Source organism: Staurois parvus, unplaced genomic scaffold (genome assembly GCF_062004578.1).
Source record: "Staurois parvus isolate SC_StPar_1 unplaced genomic scaffold, SC_StPar_1.0 ptg000543l, whole genome shotgun sequence".
Classification (NCBI taxonomy): Eukaryota; Metazoa; Chordata; class Amphibia; order Anura; family Ranidae; genus Staurois; species Staurois parvus.
In genome coordinates this window covers 763,114-780,591 of record NW_028318339.1, presented here as the reverse complement: position 1 = coordinate 780,591, position 17,478 = coordinate 763,114, and the positions used below count along the sequence as shown (strand labels likewise).

The window sequence follows — 17,478 nt, the reverse complement described above, 5'->3', positions numbered from 1 at the left end:
CACTATATTGCCAAAAGTATTGGGACACCTGCCTTTACACACTCTTGAATTTTAATGGCATCCCAGTCTTAGTCCGTAGGGTTCAATATTGAGTTGGACCACCCTTTTCAGCTATAACCACTTCAATTCTTCTGAGAAGGCTGTACACAAGGTTTAGGAGTGTGTCTATGGAATGTTTGATCGTTCTTCCAGAAGTGCATTTGTGAGGTCAGGCACTGCTGTCTGAGGAGAAGGACTGGCTCGCAGTCTCCACTCTAAATTTATCCCAAAGGTGTTCTATCTGGTTGAGGTCAGGACTCTGAAGGCCAGTCAAGTTCCACCCCAAACTGGCTCATTCATGTCTTTATGGACCTTGCATTGTGCACTGGTGGGAACAGGAAGAGGCCATCCCCAAACTGTTCCCAAAAAGATGGGAGCATAAAATTGTCCAAAATGTCTTGGTATGGTGACGTCTTAAGATTTCCCTTCACTGGAACTAAGGGGCCAAGCCTAACCCCTGAAAAACAATCCCACACCATAATCCCCCCTCTACTAAACTTTACACTTGGCACAATGCAGTCAGGCAAGTACCAGTCTCCTGGCAACTGCCAACCCCAGACACATCTATCGGATTGCCAGACAGAGAAGCGTGATTCATCACTCCAGAGAACACGTCTCTACTGCTCTAGAGTCCAGTGGCAACATGATTTACACCACTGTATCCAATGCTTGGTGATCTAAGGCTTGGATGCAGCTGCTTGGCTATGGAAACCCATTCCATGAAGCTCTCTACACACTGTTGAGCTAATCTGAAGGCCACTTGAAGTTTGGAGGTCTTTTAGCTATTGACTGTGCAGGCAGTTGGTGACTTCTGTGTCTGTGCACTTCAGCATGTGCTGACCCTACTGTCATTTTGTGTGGGCTACCACTTCGTGGCTGAGATTCTGTTGTTTCCAGTTGCCTCCTCTTTGTTGTAATACCGTTAACAATTTTCCGTGGAATATTTAGTAGCAAGAAAATTTCACGGATGGACTTATTGCACGGGTGGCAATCTATCACGATACAATGCTTGAATTCACTGAGCGCCTGAGAGCGACCCATCCTTTCACAAAAGTTTGTAGAAGCAGTCTGTATGCCTAGGTGCTTGATTTTATACAGCTGTGGCCATGGAGGTGATTGGAACACCAGAATCCAATAATTTGGAGGGGTGTCCCAATACTTTTGGCAATATAGTGGATCTTTCAATATGAATGAAATCCCATAAATCCTCGTGGAATATCTTATCGTTCCTCCCTCTCTACCATTTTAAAATGTTTGCTTCACTTAGCTGTTTAATACTGAGTGCACAATTTTTAAATGCCCATATTAATCTAAAGATTGCCAATTTAAATCTACTTTTCAGATGTACGCTAAGGAAAACTCATTCACACTGTCACTGTTGCCTGGTAACTGAAATATGCATAATTGCACAGATAAGGTTTGAGTGCAACAGAAAATTTGGTGTGTGTTTTTTTTTTTTTTAAAGATTTTACTAGTAATCACTTAAAGAGGCATTGTTTCCTATGACCATCTTGAATCAAAATAATTTTAAAACTCATGTCCAGAATACTTTTCTATCCATCCTTTCCCTATGCACACTACAAACAAGTATTTTTTCTATCAATCAAGGCATCATGTCTTGGTGGGCAGGACAACACCTTTGAACATGGCACAGACTGATTTGGAATCCTTGCTGTGTGAGGATTCATTGTTAAACCTCTTTCCAATATTTATTAAGACTTATTGCCTTCTGTCCATGTAGTTCTGGATAGCCTAAATGCTAAAGGGCAGGCGGATGTTCCAGATATGGATGACGAGGATTGGGAAGACATTGGAAAACCCCTTTCTGCAATTGGTAGCTGTTGGGGATTGGTTAATCCATTTTAAACCACTACACCATGCTTACCTTATGCCCCAACCCTTGAATAAAATTTATTCAGGTGCTTATCCTGCTGGAAGTGCATTAGCATGGTTGCCAACTTCCCACACGTTTTGGTCCTACTCCAAGGTCCACTGTTTTTGGGACATGGTCACCCAGTTCACTGCCACCTTAACCACTATATCTGTACTGCAGTCTGTGGATATCTGCCTGCTTGGGCTGGTGAGCTCCTTAGCTTTCCTCCGAGCAACCTTCCATTTTGCTTGAGGTGATTGTAGCGGTATTAGTGCATTTGCGACAGAAACAATTGAGTACTGTCCGTGATACTTTTTTTATTTGCACTAACATACAATTTTGAGGACAAGCTTTCATGGTATGTCCCCTTCTTCAAAGTCCAAACAGTACTGTTTGGACTTTGAAGAAGGGGACATACCCTGAAAGCTTGTCTTTAAAATTGTATGTTAGTGCAAATAAAAAAAGTATCACGGGCAGTACTCAATTGTTTCTCCGAGCAACCAAAACTCTTCTTAGTTTACTCCTATTTTACGCAAGGAAGGCCATAGTTTTAAAATGGAAATCCCCTGATGCCCCCTTTTTTGGAAAGCTCTGGTGAATACCTCTTATACCCCTGTATAAAGCTACCTATGCCTCCTGGGGATGTCCAGCTAAATTTACTAAGGTATGGAATATATGGACAGATTTCCCACATAAGAATGCAGCATATTAATTTTTAAAACCTGAACTCTATGGGGTTGATTTACTAAAACTGGAGCACACAAAATTCCCAGCCAGCCAGTGAATGGCACCAGGTGACTTTACTGGTTGCCAAGGATGTGGTACCTGCATTTGCTGCTACCTTAACAACCATTTGACTGGAAGGAAGCTGTCACATATAGTAGCAGTAGCAACACTGCTATTATATATGATCATCTGCTCATGCCGAATGAGCAAAAAGTCTGGCGTTCAGGCCAACACACAAAAATCCAAAGTTTGGTCCGAACTTGAGGTCAAACAATAAGCATTGTTGATTGGAGCATTGTGCGGGGGATGTGTTGGACCAGGTGCTCTGAGTGAGAACAGCAGTCTAGATTTCCAGTATTCTGTTGACACAGATCAGTTTCATATAGCAGTGAAACAATAAGGGCCCCTGTAGACCAATGATGTACGCAGAGAAGCTTTTTTTATTTTTTTAAATTTTTTTTATAGCATTAGGCAGGCATGTTATACATCAACATGTTATTCTCTTTTTACATTGTGTCATGCAGTGATGTACCTTTTTAATTTAGTGTTTATAAGTGGGTAATTTAATGGTCGCTGACCAAGTCTTGTTAATGCCTTATTTGCATTTTGATGCATGGCATTGACTTCTATGGGCCTCCCAACACACAACTCAAAATGCACGGTACTGGTAAAATGCAAAAGTGTTAATAAGTCTTAACTTGTAACAAAACAAAAAAACACATTCTTTCTTTTAAAATCTAGATGACTGCATATACCTATTGGCTTAGTTTGTATATCTAAAAAGGAACCCACTGGGACTATTTCTGTCTATCTGTTCCTTCTCATTTTTATTTTTTTTTATTTTTTGGCTTGTATGTTTTGTTTGCTATGACTTGCATGCTAAGAACCTGTAGCTCTAGTCTGAATTCTTGCTGTGCTAAAACATTCTAGCTTATCATAAAATTATGCATTTGTTTTGTAAATGGTGTATATTGCTACTGAAACAGTCCTTCGTAAAAAGGGTTACACTTATGGCAAGATAGAAGCTAGTGTAAAAAAAAACATAGGGAAAAATTGGTAACAGAATTCTGACATTTCATTCTCCTTTTGGTGAACAACGGGACAGACATGCCTTAATCTATTAAATAATGGCTGGGCTATATTCACAAAGCCACAAACACCAATAGCACTAGAACAGTGACATCTAATAACACCTTCATGCTCTGCCAGGCTCGTAAGCAATAAAAGGATTATCAGTAATTCTAAAATGACATTTGCATTTCACGTAAGGCAGGAGCAATACTATACTTAATCTATGTAACTTCTCTTTTAAACTGTAGGCCTAGGAAACCGCAATCTCTGGAAATACAGGTTTAAGTCAGCAAAGATATACACAAAATCCTTTTAACGTTTAAAGAAGCAACCAGTATTTAAACTCTTGGGTCTCTCAAAACTGGTAATTCCTGAGGCATGGCTCTGTCTTTTTTCTAGTGTTGGATTGGCCACCCCTTATCAGTGGTGTGAGGTGTGATGCCACACCAACCCATGGGCTAGCATGGCTTCCAACTGTCCCTTATTTGAAGGGCCTGCCCTGTCAAAGGGACTGTTTGATGTGTGATAGTGCTGCCTCAGGAGTCATTGTCAATTACTTCCTTTGGTGTAAGATCAGATTTCTGTATGGTGTCTTTTTGGGCTACCTATGTGTTTCTGTGCAGGGAGCATCCTCATGTAGTTTTGTAGTCCTCTTCCCAGACGTGTTCATGTAAGGGTGGCTCCAGCAGGACCCTGCAAGCCAAGGAGCCACTCCTAGAACAGAAATCAGAGCCAGTGATCAGGGGACCAGATTAAAAGGGAGGAATGACCTGAAGAAAGATCAGAAGAACCTGTACACAAGTTGTACAAGTAATAGGATATAAAATAAGGTTTAATATCATTTTAACCATTTGTTATCTGTGAATTTTTTATGGTCCAAGAACTTTGGTCATGGTAGGGGAATTCATTTCTTGAAGGATGTTCTCGCATAGGCCTCCTGATGTGATGTGTGGGGGCAGAGGAGCATCAGCTCAGACCTGATGATATGAAAATTAAAATGCGTGATTTCCTGACTGGCAAGGACATCAAAGGGGGCCAGATGTGGGCTGTGGTGCTGACCTGGGTCAAGAAGCTTGATGGCAAAATAGCAGTGCGCTGTGGTGGAGGACAGCCACGCACTTCCTGGAAGATTCACCTTACTGGTTGATTAGAAACAGCCGCTTGCAATTTACCGATTGTATTTCATTGGACAGAGGACTATATAGGCCAAGCAGAAGGCATTGAATGGGTGTTGCTTGTGAGTGTATAAGTGCAAGGGCAGGCCTGGTCTCATTCTCTATCTTCCTTGAGCCCAGCGAGGATACAAATCATTGAGGATGAACTTACATAACGTATCATCTTTCATTTCTATGTGCTATGTAATATTCTTTTCAGTTTCTATGTTGGGATCTTACTTTGTAAATAAATAAGACCTTTGCTTCTTTGAATATTGTGTTCTTTAGCTACGATTGTTATATAGTCACCATTAATATTATCAGAGCTTTGATAAACTAGCTAATAGGAACAGACAAGATAGTACATATTTATAATTTAAGCAGGGGGAAGTCAAAACCATCCCCAATCTATTTCAATGCTACAATGTGTTTTTTTGCTCACAAAAAAAGGGGTGATGAGTGTGGACTGACCTCAGAAGAGATAAATGGTTATGGCAATCTTACCAGCTTATATACGTAAAACTATGGCTTGTGGTGTACTGGATACTACATGCACGAAGGACTAATTATAGGTATGCAAATCCTGTTGTTAAATACTTGATTCCTTATCGGACACCTAGAAGCAGGTAATCCTATTCACCCGGACATATGCTGTAATGTTCAATGTTTCACAGCTCATCCAGGTGGCTGTGTTAATTACGGAAGATATTCAGAGACCCATATTGAATCAGATAATGGGATCAGATTTATATTCTGCAAAGTGCATTTAGTCAATAACTGCTTGAAAATTTGCCAACTCTTGAAGATGAGCCATTGTATAGAAATCAGTGCAATGCTAATGAATAAAACCCATTATTTATTTATTAGGCTGCTTGTTTGTAACCTAAAGCCTACTCTTGTGATCCACCTATTAACATGTTGTGCTCTGTGGCATTAGTGACAGCACTGTGCTTCTTTACTAGTTAGCTAAGTGTCACCATCCTTAGCCATATCCCTACTTATACTCGCAAATTCCTTCATTCCTTTTACTTCCTCCAATCAGTTTAAAGCTGATCTCCAGGTATGTTTTTTATTTTAGTTAACCACTTGCCATCCGCCCTGTAGCAGACATACTGCTACAGGGCGGCACGGTTGCGCAAAATCACGTGTGTGTATATGTGTATATATATATATATATATATATATATATATATATATAAATAATATATGTGATTTTGCATTTCCGGGTAGGGGGCGCATGCCCTACCCGTGCCGTTATTCTCGGCCACGGCTATCAATCTCCAGGTCCTGGACGGTGGTTACTCACCAGCACCCGGTGATTGCCGAGCATCTCTGATTGGGGGGGGGAGAACTGTTAGTAAACAAAACAGTTCTCCTCCCTGTCAGCTCCTGCACACTGCTTTTGTATGGTTCTGAGTAGCAGTGTGCTTACAGTTATAAATGGCACACACACACAGTTTAAATGGCACACAGTTAGCCCTTTGATCGCCCCACATGTTAACCCCTTCCTGCCCAGTGCCATTAGTACAGTGTCAGTGCTTATTAGCACTGATCACTGTATTGGTGTCACTGGGGATGTCAGTGACACCAAGTCAGTTCCCACCCAGTGTCTGAATGCCCGCCGCAGTCGCTGATCGCAGCCTTTACTAGTAAAAAATAAAATAAAAAAAATCCCAGTATATATACCGCGATTTGTAAACGCTATAACTTTTATGTAAACCTATTAATTTACAGGTATTGGGGTTTTTATTTCTATCAAAGACGTAGCAGAATACATTTTGGCCTAAATTTTTTGACTGGACATGTTTAATAGCAAGAAGTCCTAAATTATTGTTTTTTTTCTCAAAATTGTCTTTTTTTTTGTTCATAGCTCAAAAAATATAAAAATGCACAGGCGATCAAATACCACCGTAAGAAAGCTCCATTTGTGAGGAAAAAGACATAAATTTAATTTGGGTGCAGCATTGCATGACCGCGCAGTTGTCAGTTAAAGTAATGCAGCGTCGTATCGCAAACAATGGCCTGGTCAGGGAGAGGGGTAAATCCTCTGGAGGGCAAGGGGTTAATTTGCATATAACTATACATATTCTATGCATTTGGGACCGCTATGGAAGTAGAGAATCACTGTAGTACCTGGCGCTACTATAGTAGTCTCCATGGTCTTCCAGGTCCTGTGCTGAGCGGCTACCTTTCTGCATAGTGAACACAGGAGGTCGCTCCCTTAGCACAACCGACATTCAAACAAAGCCTTGCATTTTTCAGTGCATACAAGGCATTGTCTGATTGGATGAGGTGGAGAGGCAGGACAGTGATGTCACTTTGGAGAATGCTCTGTATTCGCTGAAAAAAAGGCATTCTGTGAATGGCTGCCATGCCATCTGAGCGATCCACTGTGTGCACTATGCAGAAGGGTAGCAGCTCTGTAAAGGACCCAGAAGAAAAGTGGCAGGCACTGTAGCACCGAATATTAAAGTGATTTTCATCTTCCACAGCGGCCCCACAGGTATGGAATATGCATATCTACATTAGTCCAATCTGGTCCAATGTAACAATGCAACAAAAGCCCTACATGGACTTCAACTTTAAAGAGTAGACCCTTCCACTGCCTTATTTTAACTTTTTTTTTTTTTTTTTAGCTGTTGTGTGGCAATCAGTATATGGGTTTCAGGTAATTACATAACCCTTAAAATAATTGCACTTAACTTTTGAAAGAATGCACAATTAAACTGAAGGTTGTGTCTAAAAATAATTTTGGGCAACAGAAACACACAATTTTCACATGGCTGAGAAGGTATAAAGCTTTCTATCTTTATCACATTACTGTGATCTAATAAACAGGCTAATGTGTTGCTGAATAGGAATAAGAAAAGGGCTATTTCTGTATTCACAGATCAATGATATGTGCACCTGTTCCTCCTTGACTGTTCCACCAGCTTTAATCTTGCAAGTGCCTTTTTAGAGGGTCTAAGGAGTGATTTGGACACGTCCTGGTATTACCTCTGATATTTGTAACTGCGTTAATGTCCATTAGCTCATCGGTCACACCTGGGACTTGTCGAAACAGTTTGCTTCAAGTAGAATCACAGTATAGATCAAAAAGGTCAAAAGCACTTTCAAGATATATCTGTCTTCAAGGATTACCTTTTATTTTTACCATTAATATCCTGACTCAAACATAATATACTTCGGAAGTAGTTGTATGGTTTGTTTCTTAAAACAGGCTGCGCATTGAGAGCAAAACATTCCAGAGTGCCTTAAACTAACTGCAAGTTACTGCAAATCTCTTTGGCCCTTGGCTTATACACTATTTGGCTAATAGTATGTAGGCTCCAAATTGAGTTCAGAGAGTTGATTTACTAAAGGCAAGTAGGCTGTTCACTTTGCAAGGAAATATTCCTTTAGTGAATAAGGCAAAACTCTGCGGACTTCCATCATCCAATTATACGCAAACAAAAATCCCTTCTAATTTTCATTGCTTGTGATTGCGTATTATTTGCAAAGTGAATTTTCATCATTTACTAAGCTAAAGAAAAATTCCCTTGAAAAGTGAGTATCCTAATTGGCCTTTAGTGAATCAACCCCCAGAAGGGTACTGGTAATGTTGCAACATTTTAGACCAGTTGTAAGGTTTCCACCTTTCTACTTCAGCTGTCCAGGGTAGACAGGGTGTTATCTTTTCTTTAATCACTTCCCGTCCGACACCTGTACATAAATGGCTGGACAGGAGCAGGTGGCCGTTCTATAAACGGCCTCCGCATTCGCTGCCTGTGCACGCTCTTTGGGAGCGCACGGCACCGCGCACGCAGGAACACCGATTGCTGTACAGGTCCCGATTCAAGTGATCGCAGGAACAGTAGTAAACAAGATGTCACTTCCTGACATCATTGCTTACTACTTGTGAAATTTGTGAATGATCACAGAGGTCACATGGTACAAGGCTATTCACAACAGCCTTGTACCATAGGACAAGCTGTGACCAATCACAGCTCTCATAGTATTTCTCAGTGGCTGCAAGAATGCAGCCAGAGAGAAGGAGAAATGATTGCTTTTACAGCCTTTATGGGTGTAAAAGCAATCAGTGTAAAAAAGAAAAAGAAAAAAAGAAATCATCACCCCCCCCACAAGTAGTACAATGTCACTATGGTGACACTGTACTGCTAGGGTGACGGTATGTTAAAAAAAAACATAAATATTAATTTAAAAGAAGTGAAATAAAAATGTAAAACATTTTTTTTTTGTATTATTTTTGGTTATAAACTAATTTGGGATATTTTTTTTTTACTAAAAAGATAGATGAATACATTTTGGCCAAGATTTCTGAAGAAAGATTATTTGCAAAATTTTATAAGAAAAACTTTTTTTTTCAAAATGTTTGGACTTTTTTATTTATATAGCAAAAACATAAAAATCCCAGTGATGAATAAATACCACCAAAATAAAGTTTTATCTGTCTCAAAAAAATGCAAAAAAATTAATATGTTGCATAACCGCGCAATTGTCATTCAAAGTGTGATAGCACTGAAAGCTGAAAATTAGCCTGGACAGGAAGGAGGTGAAAGTGTCCGGACTTGAAGTGGTTAAACAGGACTTGAGAGATTGTAATCATCATTTGTTCAACTGGGCCGCCGGCGCATAAAACAGTGTTCCGAACTGCACATGCGTAGACAAGACAAGCACCCAGAAGGATAATTATACGTAGTCCAAGTGCAACACAGGGCTGGTCCATCAAACCGGTGGCAAGATGGTACAGTAAATGGGCCCATTTTCATATGTTTAATTCATCTGAATGCCAAAAAACCTTTAACTATACCTAGAAGAATCTTGAGTTTAAAATAGCACATAATTTGAATTAAAAAGCCACGTTTGTTCTGTCTCATGACATATGTTAAAATTGGCGTAATACAGAGAAAATTAGCATGGTCTCTGCGTAAGGATGATGCACAAAATTGTGAAGCGAACCACAGGTTTAAAAAGACAAATGTTCACCAACCTAAATAAAAACATGCATTCTCAGAAAACTTAACTTGCATCTAATCCGGAGAATGGCAAAAAGTGCATATAATGTGCAATCTAATTTTGCTGTAACAGGGAAACTATAACTGTAGAACCATGGAGTAACCAATTGCCTTTGGGGAGCAGGTTGTAACAAAGTATGAAATGGGTGCTGTATTTGGTTTTTTTTTTATTTCATAATGGCTTCTCTTTTACTCTATGCTACCTGTTAGCTATAAATAAAATTGTGGCTGATCTTTAGGTCAACATCTCATTCCCTTTGGTTCTAAAAGCTAATAAGAAAATTGCAAACAATCAAGTATAATATAACTCATCGATCCACATACCACAAATTATTTTCTTCCCCTTAAATCAATAGCTATAAGCTTTAGTGCTCACCGCATAACTTGTTTTATATATTCCAAGTAAACCTAAAGTAAACTTAGAATTCCAAGTACTGTGTATTCCTTCATTCTACTTTTCTAAAGTGAACGTTATTTAAATTAAAGCCTTGTGTACGTTTTTTGTTAAAGCGGAACCCCAGGCAAACGGTTAAATATCAAAAGTGCAGCGCTAAAGAAATTGAACTGAAAACGGTGAGAAGTCAGTGTAATAATATCCGTGGTTTTCTTTAAAAAGATGCAAACTTCCAAAGCTCTTGCGGCCTCAAATAATAGCAATGCGCAATCACCAGAAACGCATGGGTTATGCGCATGTAGGAATAATCATTCCAGATGTCAGATCCCTCAAAGATCAGATGGCGGGCATCCCTCTCACGGTGGATCGCCGAAGACTCCAAATTGGATCCTGATGTCCCCTTAAGGTCAGTCAGGCACTCCACACTGATAGTGATACTCTCTCCTCTGAATGGTACAGGCACCTTCTCTGTGGGGGTAGCAGCTCCACACAGGAGCCCCAGAAAACAGGTGCCAGAGATAGTGTAGTATGTTTTAAACAAAATTTATTGCTTCAATAAAAGTATAGGGCAGCATGCAGATCCAGACCCATATAAAGGCTTTAAATGGAAAAAAGGCAGTACTGACCCTAGTAAAGATGTCCGCCGGGCCTCCTCGTGGCTTCGGCGGTGGAATGACGTCACGCTCTGCACAGCTCCTCCTTAGGCCTTTCATGCTATAGGCACATCATCAGAGGGGAGGCCTAAGGAGGAGCTGTGCAGAGCGTGACGTCATTCCACCGCTGGAGCTCCTCCTTAGGCCTTTCGTGCTATAGGCACATCATCAGAGGGGAGGCCTAAGGAGGAGCTGTGCAGAGCGTGATTGTTGAGAGTAGTTGATCGATTTTACATGCACATGAACAGTACAATTTTCCCGATCGCTTCCACCACTCACGCTTCAAAAATTGTCCGTTGTTACAAAATTCCAACATGCTGGTTTGGTTTTTTGACAGTCTTTTCATTTCAAGAATCGAAATGAGCCCAAAAACTGTAGCTGCTGACTTTTAAAAACGGACACTTGCCTGTCCCACGATACCGCAGTGTCCGCACACCGGCCGGGTTGACCAACCTTCCTGTCCTGGCGCCGACATCTTCAGTGTGGGCAACTGGCTGTGACAGCTTGCGGGTTCACAGCTGGCTGCCCACTGCTCATTCACGAGTAGTGCTGTGCTTTATGAATGGTCCCAGTATCCTCTGGGACCTGTCACATGTCCCAGAAGATTTCGGCAAGAGTGGGAGGACAACTTTCACTTCCTTTCACACCTAGGCGATCGCAATGGTAGTGGAAAAGGGTACCTGTCAAATCTGGGTATCTCCCCCCCTGCTCCCCAGAGGCACCTGGGTGGGGGTTGAGGCTTAGGAGCGGTAATTAGGGAGTGTTTTTTTTTTTTTTTAAATAAATACTGAATTTGTTCGGTAAAATAAATAAATAAAATAAAATACAAATATGGATCTTTAAATATGCTTCAAAAGCTAAGATATGACCATGCCTTATGAAACCTTAATCTGTTTGCTCACACCCAAACTCATAGCTGTCCATAAGTATCCATCTTTATAATTTACAAAATGCACTGAATAACAAAATATATTTACCAAACTGCCTCTTAGATGGACAGGATAAGGCTGTAGCTTCCTGAGTGTGCAGAGGATAATAATGGTCAGAAAGATGAAGCCCACAAACAGGCTCTTTCTGCATGGTAGAAGCATGTTGTTTTATTTTCCATGGAATAAAGTTCAGTTCTGTCAGTCACATGACAGAGGGCAAGACCTGCACATAAGAACGCAATCAATAATCCTTAAGAAGCAGAGAAGGCCATAGCTGAATTAACTTTCACCCTTTTCAACTTCACCTCAAGTAGCAAAGAGGCTCAAAAGTGTCTTTAGTGGCAGTTTTGTCTAATAACAGATTACATTTAATGTGAATAATTGCCCTCTGGCCATAAATACTTAGATCTTTCACCCTTCTTTTGTTTAGCTTCAGAGGCTAATTACTCAAGGAACGCAGACCACATTACTTATATAAAGGCCGAGAAGCAAGACAAGTACATTTTCAACTGAAACACTTTCTTTGAACTATGCCATCTTAAGATTTTCTGTTGTTGAGAAAAGTGCACTTTTAGATAATGATCCTACAAATTTCCAACAAGAGGCTTCGAAGCAGATTCACTAAAGTGCTACCACCAAGAATGGTTCCTTGTTTAGTGGTATGTCTGGGCAAACCTTTATTGCTTCACTTCTTTAAAACGTGTGAGATTTCTAGACATTGAATGCACAAAAATACATAACAGTCTGTTGTATGTGTATCCTCCTTTATTGTAGACAAAAAAATTGCCCAGGCCAATTTTTAGCTTTCTGCGTTGACAATTGTAGAGTCATGCAACACTGTACCCATATGACATTTGTATAATTTTTTGGTAGTATTTAATCACCGCTGGGTTTTTTAAAATTCTACTAAACAAAGGAAAAAAGACTAAACATTTTGAAAAAAAAATGCTTTTCTTCGTTTCAGTTATAAGATTTTGCAAATAAGTAATTTTTCTAAACTGATTGGCACTGATGAGGAGGCACTGATAAGCTGCACTGATAGGTGGAACTAATGGGATGACACCAATTAGCAGTGTAAATGTGTGTTGTCACAGGATTGCCAGGTATCAACCTTAATTTCCTCGCACAGTGACAGCGCATGAGGACAGGAAATGCCGATAACTGACATTTTTCATGTGATCAGCTGTGATTGTCACCAGTGCACTACATCATAAGATGACTGGTTTGGTAGCGATCAGAGATACTAACTGGTAACAGTAAGTGAGAAAAATAATGTTTTTCAATTTTTTTTTCTTTTTGCTTTGACCAGAGCAGTGTAGTGTTACTACAGTGACACTGTACTACTCTGGGGAAGTGATCAGATTTTGTTTTACACTGATTGCTTATAACAGTGATGATCACTGTTATAAACAATCCTTTTTATGAATTACATCCGATTCTGGTGGACACAGTGGGTGACAGATCAAGCTACATCATGGCTGCTAGAGCGCACGGGAGGCATGTGACTGGGAGGACGCCATATGACACCCTCCCTGAATAACAATGTTCATTTGATTTATACATCAGGTGAGAGTAGTTAAACAAACTGCTATCAGGCTTCAGCACTACTTGAAGCTTGTTGAAAGCTTGCTGAAGCCTGTAACAGCTTGTTTAAAGTGACAGTCAGCACTTCTATTTGGATTTGTGTATAATATTTTCAAACAGGAGCTGAATGGCTTCAAGAATGTGGCTCGAAGCTTGTTGAAAGCTTTGCAAATGCTTACTGAAACATTCATAAAAGCTTGCTGTTCACTCTGCTCTTGTACAAGCTGAAGCCCGTGTGAAACCCATCTAAGAGCATTTGATTGTGTCGTTTGTTGAAAATGACAAAACTCTTGTATGAAAACCCAACAACGAGTTCCTTTATTTGTTTTCTTTAGTTTGTTAAATATACCATTAAAAGCCTTTTGTTAAAACATCAGAGATCTAGTGTGCTTGTAACTTCCTGTGGACTATGTAGTGTGAGCTTAGACCAGGGGTCTGCAACCTTTAAGACATAAAGAGCCACTTGGACCCGTTTCCGAGAGGGAAAAAGACTGGGAGCCGCAAAACCATTGCAACATTTAAAACAAATCCGACACTGCATATATTGCAAAAAGCGCTCTGGTCATGAAGGGGGTTTAAGGGCCCAGTAAGCAAAGGGTTAATCAGGGCCACAGTGTATCGTCATAATCACAATCATAGCCTTAGGTCAGTAGTGGGCAACCTTTTTTTTTTTCAACTGAGCCAAACCTCGCCAAAACCACGATTGAAATTTATTTTGAGAGCCACATTTTTAAAACTGAAAATACATCCCCCATATAGTAATTCATCCCCCCTATAGTAATTCATCCCCCCTATAGTAATTCATTCCCCATATTGTGTCAATTCACTTACCTTTGCTCCGCGCGGTCCTCTCGCCATGTTCCCGCGCCGTTCCAGTCTTCAGGGCGGACTGTGAGAGGAGAGGAGTTCGTCACACTGCCCCGCCTACATCCTGACAGCCAATGTTTGCCACGCTCCGCGGGCTGGATTAAAATGTCCGCCGTGCCGTAGTTTGCCCATTGCTGGGCTGCAGAGGCGGCCGCCCGAGAGGAGGGAGGGGAGCGGGCGCCCGGCACACAGAAGACCCTATTGCCTGTCACCTGGTGGGCAGTGTGCTCCGGAGCCGCAGCAAAGGTGAAAAAGAGCCGTGGGTTGCCGACACCCGGCTTTGACAGTCTCCAAGTCTTATGAAGATGAGGAGAGGGGAAGGAAAGTGTTCCTTATTCCTAACAAGCCTATTGTCCTTTAGTGACAACATCATTGCTTCATAGATACAGTACAGTGAAGGAGCGTCGTCCCCCTAGGGCAAGAAGTGTTACTGACAGGATTATCAGATCAAAATAAAGGATAGAAAGCCTGCCTAAAAAAAATGACCAATACAGCTACAGCATCTTATGACTGGTAACTACCTAATATATTACATTTTTGTTCTTGGGTTTTGATGCAATTTAATTTCCTATCACAACAAGACTAACCAGAGCTCAGGCATTTTACTAACCATATTTATTACTGACTGCTGTGTTTTACCTGAAGGTTGTATTTTGTATACAGGTGAAACTCGCAAAATTAGAATATCGTGCAAAAGTTCATTTGTCAGTAATGCAACTTAAAAGGTGAAACTAATATATGAGATAGACTCATTACATGCAAAGCAAGATAGTTCAAGCCGTGATTTGTCATAATTGTGATGATTATGGCTTACAGCTCATGAAAACCCCAAATCCACAATCCCAGAAAATTAGAATATTACATGCAATCAATAAAACAAGGATTGTACATAAAACAATATCAGACCTCTGAAAAGTATAAGCATGAATATGTACTCAGTACTTGGTTTGGGCCCCTTTTGCAGCAATTACTGCCTCAATGCGGCGTGGCATGGAAGCTATCAGCCTGTGGCACTGCTGAGGTGTTATGGAAGACCAGGATTCTTCAATAGCGGCCTTCAGATCTTCTGCATTGTTCGGTCTCATGTCTCTCATCTTTCTCTTGGCAATGCCCCATAGATTCTCTATGGGGTTCAGGTCAGGTGAGTTTGCTGGCCAATCGAGCACAGTAATCCTACGGTCATTGAACCAGGTTTTGGTGCTTTTGGCAGTGTGGGCAGGTGCCAAGTCCTGCTGGAAAATGAAGTCAGCATCCCCATAAAGCTCGTCTGTGGAAGGAAGCATGAAGTGCTGCAAAATTTACTGGTAGACGGCTGCGTTGACCTTGGACTTAATGAAGCACAGTGGACCAATATCAGCAGATGACATGGCTCCCCAAATCAACACAGACTGTGAAAACTTCACACTGGACTTCAAGCATCTTGCAGTGTGTGCCTCTCCATTCTTCCTCCATACTCTGGGTCCTTGTTTTCCAAATGAGATGCAAAAGTTGCTCTCATCAGAAAAGAGGACTTTGGACCACTGAGCAACAGACCAGGTCTGTTTTTCTTTAGCCCAGGTAAGACGCTTCTGACGTTGTTTGTTGTTCAGGAGCCGCTTGAGAAGATGAATACGACCTTTGAAGCCCATGTCCAGGATCCGTCTGTGTGTGGTGGCTCTTGATGCACTGATTCCAGCCTCAGTCCACTCCTTGTGAAAGTCCCCAACACTTTTGAATGGCCTTTTTCCTGACAATCCTCTCCAGGCTGCGGTCATCCCTGCTGCTTGTGCACCTTTTTCTTCCATACTTTTCCCTTCCACATAACTTTCTATTAATGTGCTTTGATACAGCACTTTGGGAACATCCAACTTCTTTTGCAATTACCTTTTGAGGCTTTCCCTCCTTATGGAGGGTGTCAATGATGGTTTTCTGCACAATTGTCAGGTCAGCAGTCTTTCCCATGATTGTGATTCCTACTGAACCAGACTGAGAGACCATTTAAAGGCTCAGTAACCCTTTGCAGGTGTTATGGCTTAAGTAGCTGGTTAGAGTGGGACACTTTGAGCCGAGAATATTGCACCTTTTCACAATATTCTAATTTTCTGAGGTTGTGGATTTGGGGTTTTCATGAGCTGTAAGCCATAATCATCACAATTATGACAAATCACGGCTTGAACTATCTTGCTTTGCATGTAATGAGTCTATCTCATATATTAGTTTCACCTTTTAAGTTGCATTACTGAAATAAATGAACTTTTGCACGATATTCTAATATTTCGAGTTTCACCTGTATATAGTCCTAATTACAGAACCACTTGGTGGACTTTTTGCACCTTTTAAAAGAAAAAAATATTGGAAAAGACAACAGGTGGTAAGTGTAATGCGTTAATTATACTTATCGTTTGAAAACTGCCAGGAGTGCATAACTAGTTGGCACAATGCTTCTTACTTTTGTTCCTGATATTTTCATATTTTATGATTGGAATTAGTCAATGCAAATGAAAGTCCAATAATTTTTCATAGCAGCTCGTAATTTAATTAATAGAATAGCAAGGACAGTATGTCTAGAGCGCACAGACCAGAACCATTGAGTTAACAGTTCCGCTGTGGTCCTTGCATAGTCTTCTGGGAGTCCTTACTCCAAAAAGGATAGCAAAGAGGGAAGTGTAATGAAAATAGTGCACTTACCTCCTGTTGTCCTTCCCACATTTTTTTGTTCTGTAGCTCTCTCATAAAGAGACCCTGTCACAGGACGAAGGGGGGCAAAATTGCTGCAGGTATGAAGTAGAAGTGTTGGGTCTTTGCCTTTCTGAATGGTCTTGTATTTGCCTGTTTCAGGTAGGCTGATGCAAGAATTTGCAGGTGTCTCATTTTCATACCTGCAACAGTTTGCCTACACCCTTTCCACCCAATGCCGTAGTCTTTTTAAATGTCCAGCGTTCTCCTGTCTTCACTGTAACAGGTCTTTCAGGCCTCTGCCACAACAGAAAGTGACATGAAATGCCAGAAAATTCAGTGTTTGTGGTCAGCATACAGGTTCTTTCACATCTTACCATATGGGAAGTTCTTAACCAATTTGTATCCATAACAATTTTGTAATTTTTTTTACATGCATTAAAATAAAAAATGTTTTTCTCAATTGTATATATTTTCTGAAAGCAGATATCCTGTGGAATACAGTGGTCATAGTTACA

The 17,478-nt window shown here is 40.7% G+C and overlaps 1 protein-coding gene and 1 non-coding gene across 2 annotated transcripts in view; both read left to right on the top strand.

Annotated features, from left to right (window-relative positions):
* Positions 1-17,478, top strand: part of LOC149451275 (ADP-ribose glycohydrolase MACROD2-like) — a 750,194-nt gene that overhangs the window by 168,652 nt on the left and 564,064 nt on the right. The window lies entirely within an intron of this gene.
* Positions 9,729-9,831, top strand: LOC149451278 (U6 spliceosomal RNA). Its single transcript, XR_016315042.1, has one exon. It is a non-coding gene; the product is annotated as a U6 spliceosomal RNA (small nuclear RNA).